Source organism: Triticum urartu, chromosome 3A, assembly GCF_056163025.1.
Source record: "Triticum urartu cultivar PI428250 chromosome 3A, HENAU_Tu73, whole genome shotgun sequence".
Taxonomy (NCBI): Eukaryota; Viridiplantae; Streptophyta; class Magnoliopsida; order Poales; family Poaceae; genus Triticum; species Triticum urartu.
Window position 1 is genome coordinate 105,086,697 of NC_141875.1, and position 5,881 is coordinate 105,092,577.

Genomic DNA, 5,881 nt, shown 5'->3' on the forward strand with positions numbered 1-5,881 from the left:
AAAAGCGATATTGTAACTCCTAAAAAAATTAAATACGTTTTAGGATCACTCAAAACAGTATGCTAGTACCTTAGGAAAGAGAAAATAATTTGACATAAATCTTGAGGGACAGATGAATGAAACATTTCAGAGTAGGATATTACAAAGCTAGTTAAGGCACTTTATATTTATTGGTAAGCCTCCTTCCAAAAACAACAGAAGGATTTTGATCTAGAGTTAAGTATAAATATTTGGTTTGGAAGCCATAATAAGCATAAAAGGGTAAGCATTTAAGCATGTTTTAGCAGCACACCAAGCTCTACACATAGTACTGGTATACACTTAAAACAAGACAGTATTCGGTTAAGTGTGTTCCTCGAAAATAACTGTAGCAATCTTATCCTACTGAACAGATGGTTTGCATCCGAAACATTTATTTACATGTAGAAATATTCTAAGAAATTGTAGCCATTACTTAATAGTTATCATGCGGCATAAGTGCATGGCTATACAAGAACATGGAGGATACATGATCACTTGTGCTGATTACAAAGGTCTGACTAGCCATTTACAGAACATGGATACATACCCGAAACACAAAACATAATAAACAGATAAAATAATGTATGTATTCTATATTAGTAATTTTCACTAACCTCAAGTAAGTGATGGTTGAATCCAAACCGGGGGCGGCCAGTTCAATCTTGAATCTAAACTAGGGGGCGATAACTCAATGAAACTGCTATCTTCCATATTGAAAACAACAACCCGCCTAAGACTATATCTGTGAGAGTAGATATATCTGAGCAAGTCATCCGTGTGGTAGATGCTATTGGGAATCAATGTAGAGAAGTCTTTCACCGGGAGCAGGAATGAGCTGTTGAAACCAATGAACATTGCATGATCTTGGAGGTTATTTATTTCAACAAGCTTTTGTTCAACAAAATCAATCTTGTACACAAAAAACTTGTCTGCAACCCGTTCTCTTTTTCCATTCTCAATACTATACTTATCATGTCTCCATATCTGGAAAAAATCTCCCCATGGACCATGGTGCTTGAACAATATATCTACTATGCGCTTGATAGGATATGATCGGCTTCAAAATAACTTTCACTTCAGCGGAAGGTCCATTAAGATTAATAGAATCAACTTCACCCCTACCACGAACTCCATAAAACAAACCATCATTGTTGTTATGAAGAATATCTTGATATTCCCAGCAATTGCCTTTTCCACCAATCCAAGTCCATTTGGAGTCCCCAACCCTGGTATAAGAGAGTTGATTATTGGGCAGCTGTACTCGTAGCACTGTGCAGTTTCCTTGGGAAGGATCGCAAGAAAGAACGACCCTCACATAAAAGAAGAAGCGGGCTTCCTCGAGTGTAAGATGGTACGGCTCCATTTCGGTGTTAAAATCCCGTGAGAACAGATCCATGTAAAGAACATCATATCCATCTAGCACGCCCTCTTCAGTGTGTAGCGTAGTCTAACTCAACCAGCACTGCCTTGCTAATTGAATAAAGGAAGATGCCGACTACTTTCTGAACAGAACAATGAGAGTCCCGAACAATGGGAGAATGGAGCTTCCCGTCTATGAACTAATCGCTAGACTATATGGTATCGAGCTCAAAGGTTTGTGCAACTTATCTATCAAGCCACACTTCTTTACTTCGAGATAGCGCATAGGATTGTGCGCGCCGGGCCCTTCGGGTGTCCATATTTTGGCCGACCTTAGCGTATATACTATGTTATGCGGCCGTAATATTTTGATACCTTCCACCACTGTTACGCCAGAAATCCAAGGTTCCACACGCAGAAATGGGTTGTATATGAATAAGAATTTGGACACGTGCGGAAACACGTTCGCTCTACTTCGGCCTAGAACTGAGGGGCCAACACAAGACCTATTTCGTTTCGGGGTGGACGTCTGGTTCAAACAGTTGAGGGGAAGCCAAGAGAAGACGCTATTGGCAATTAATCAAAGGGTTTTGTTTGATGCGAGTAAGTAAATTTATCGTGAAGATCTGGCCAAGCAGTCTAGCAAAAGAGCCGGGTATTCTGAGTGGAGTCTGGAATGAGACCTGCTGCCTCTGGCTTGACCATTAGCTGCTCTATCTGTTATTGGCATGGCATTCCTGAACCCATAGAAAAAGAAGGATTAGGAGACGTCCATCGAAATAGACTAGGAGGCCTCTCACTAGCGCTATATAAGCTGCCGGATTCCCTTTCACTTAAAGACATTCCAACAATCTATTCGTCGTAAGCCCTTCTAGCAGGAGCAGGGGCTGGAGTAGGAGACAGATCAAGCAGGAATGGTGAGTCACTCACAAAAGGTATTCACACCAAGCCTGACCCACCAACCTATGCACAATCTGATACCCCTCCTCTCGAAACGGAAGAACCAAGGGAAGCTTAGACCAAGCCATTGATCTATTCGAATTGGAGAGCCTGGAATGGTGTTACCAATAGCCCAGCCCCATCTTCATCCGCATCTTCATCTTAGGAATGCCTTTACCCATCCACCTAGGAACACAGAAAGCTACCATTTCTTGTTGCATCATTCTGGAATCCGTGGGTCAAGCTCACTTTCCGGGAATGCTATCGCTATCCTTTGAAACTAGTTCTCTCATTCTTCGCAATGACATATTGAAGTAGTAGTTCGTTCAGCACCCGATTAGGTATCTGGAAATAGTTCCTTAGCTCTTTTCTAGTTCGTTAATGACCTCAGCGGTTGAAATGGAATTGGATCCCGGCTTGTTAGTTAATAGAATCTAAATGAGATTGAATGGAAATGTTGGTAAACCGAGGGGTGCATCATACCTTTCAATAGATGTTGGGTTCCTAAACCATAAGGATACTCTTTTCACAGAACAAGGCCTGCCAATCGATCTCCTAGGCTATAATCCAAGGGATAGCTTAACTTGCATCTCCTAGATGGAAGTGTGCGACAATAACTTTGAGCTCCTGTAGTCTTTGATAACGTTGTTCATGGTTTCAGGTGGAGGCATAGCTATCTGAGCTCGGGTTGCAGGGTTGACTAGTATGAGATTCGATCGCTCATCCACAGTGATGAGCCAGTCGTACGAGGAGCCCATGACATGGCGTGTGCGGAAGGCAGGCTCTGATAGAGTGACGTGGTAAAGCTTGTTGGTGGACATGTTATGCAGGGTGGCGGTGTTAGCGTCATGGTCGCCGGATGAGTAAACAAGGCAGGGGCTCTGGTTCGGCGAGCACAGGCGGAGACCACGGGCCTCCAGATAAATGAGGTGCCAGGATCGACACACCGCACGAGAGCTGAAGAGATCCGGGATCTCCAGAGTGCCAAAGATCTGGAGGAGCACATCAGCTTGAAGCTGGGACCAATCGCAGTCTGTGCTCAAATAAGGAGAGTCATCGGAAGCAGAAGCTTTCTCCATCGATTACTACGTTCCCGTAGCACTTCCCTGCGTCTCGCCGGGATCTGGATCTCGAACCAGAGGAATTTGCTCAGGGAAGAGAGAACTTGGAGAAGGGGGAAAGAGCAGGGAGGAAAGCTTTGCTGGGAATAATGTTCTGATTACATTCGTCTCCCCTCTCACACGCACACACGCAACTATAAGTACTTGCTATTACAAGCCACTTGGGCCAAGACGGCCCACTACGCAGTCGCCCACTCTGGGCCAGGTCCAGGTTGTTGCATTCCCCTCTCCTTAAGGAACAACTCGTCCTCGACTGTTCAATATCAGGTCATTGTCGCTGGCGCGATTGAACTTGCCCACTCCCAGGTTGCCATGGGCAGCGGCAACCCTTGCCACGCGATCTTCAGTTGTGTGCAGGTATGACCCCCCATTTGCACCAAACGCGATTGGAGCACTTGAGTTGGTCTGGACGCATGCTTGAGCACACAGTGTAGCGACTCTGACGAATCCTCGGAACTGGATGGGGGAGCCGCTGGCTTGAGCGGAGAAACATGCACCACTGGGTGGATTTTGCTGGACTCTGGCAGAGCCAACCGGTAAGCCACCTCACCAATGCGAGCAACTATTTGATACGGTCCGAAGTACTTGAAACCCAGTTTGTGGTTCGGTCGCCGGGCCACTGACTGTTGCACATAGGGTTGGAGTTTCAGGAATGCCCAGTCACCCACCTTGAACTAACGATCAGAGCGTTTAGTGTCTTCTTGAGCCTTCATGCGTTGTTGGGCGCGCAGTATGTGCTCCTTGATTAACCCTTGCATCAGATTCCTCTCAGCTAACCATCCTGACAGGTCAGAAGATAGTGAACTCTGCAAGTTATCAACTCCCAAGTGACAAGGTTGGTATCCATACAAAACTTGAAATGGTGTGTCCAGTGCTGAATTATAATTCGTATTGTACCAATATTCTGCCTGGGACAGCAAGTGTGCCCACTTCTTAGGAGTTGAGTGGACCATGCATCGCAGGAACGTTTCCAGACACTGATTCAACTCCTCTGTTTTTCCATCTGTCTCGGGGTGACTAGCTGAACTCATGTTCATGGTAGTGTCCGTCAGTCTGCATAGTTCTTGCCATAGTGTGCTTGTGCAGATGGGATCTCTGTCAGTTACCAGCACTTTGGGTAGGCCATGCAGCCGATAGACCTGCCCCACATAGAGCTGTGCAACCTGCAGTGCGGTGAAAGGATGTGACAGAGGTAAAAAGTGCCCGTACTTGCTGAACTTGTCGATCACCACCAGGATAGTGTCGAAGGATTTGCTCTTGGGCAGCCCCCCGATGAAATCCATACTGACTAAACTCCAGGCCTCTTTGGGTATGGGAAGAGGACTGAGTAATCCGGGTTTCTTGATATGTTCAGCTTTTGCCTGCTGACAGACCTTACAACTTTGCACATATGCCTGGATGGCCTGTTTCATAGCAGGCCAAGCAAACAAGGCCTTGATTCGCTGATATGTGCCTTGGAACCCTGAGTGGCCCCCAACTCCACTACTATGTAGAGCTAGCAGAATTGCCTGGTGTGCTTCAGTATTATGGCCGAGCCAAATTCTGTCCTTGTATCGAACAATTCCATTATGCAGGATATAGCCTTTGTCATTTCTGCTAGAGAGATCTAGTTCTTGAAGAAGTTCCTTGTCTGCTGAATGAGCTTGATATCCTTCAGCAACGACAGACAGCCACTTGGGGGTGCAGAATGAAATTGCAGACAGTTCCATGGGAGCAGGTGGTCTGGATAAGGCATCTGCTGTGGTGTTCTCCAATCCCTTCTTGTACACAATCGTGTACTGCAGCCCAAGCAATTTGAGAAATGCTTTCTATTGCATGGGGCTGGACATTTTCTGATCTTGCAATGTGACGCCCCCAATTTAATCGTACACTAATCATACATGCAAACGTGTATGATCAAGATCAGGGACTCACGAGAAGATATCACAACACAACTCTACAAATAAAATAAGTCATACAAGCATCATATTACAAGCCAGGGGCCTCGAGGGCTCGAATACAAGAGCTCGATCATAGACGAGTCAGCGGAAGCAACAATATCTGAGTACAGACATAAGTTAAACAAGTTTGCCTTAAGAAGGCTAGCACAAACTGGGATACAGATCGAAAGAGGCGCAGGCCTCCTGCCTGGGATCCTCCTAACTACTCCTGGTCGTCGTCAGCGGGCATCACGTAGTAGTAGGCACCTCCGGTGTAGTAGGAGTCGTCGTCGAAGGTGGCGTCTGGCTCCTGGGCTCCAACATCTGGTTGCGACAACCAGGTAGAAGGGATAGGGGGAAAAGAGGGAGAAAGCAACCGTGAGTACTCATCCAAAGTACTCGCAAGCAAGGAGCTACACTACATATGCATGGGTATATGTGTAAAGGGCCATATCAGTGGACTGAACTGCAGAATGCCAGAATAAGAGGGGGATAGCTAGTCCTTTCGAAGACTACGCTTCT

The 5,881-nt window shown here is 45.9% G+C and overlaps 1 pseudogene; it reads right to left on the minus strand.

The window, feature by feature from the left end:
* Nucleotides 1-636: 636 nt before the first annotated feature.
* On the minus strand, nt 637-3,398 carry LOC147978794 (F-box protein SKIP23-like; annotated as a pseudogene).
* Between the last annotated feature and the right edge of the window lie 2,483 nt (nt 3,399-5,881).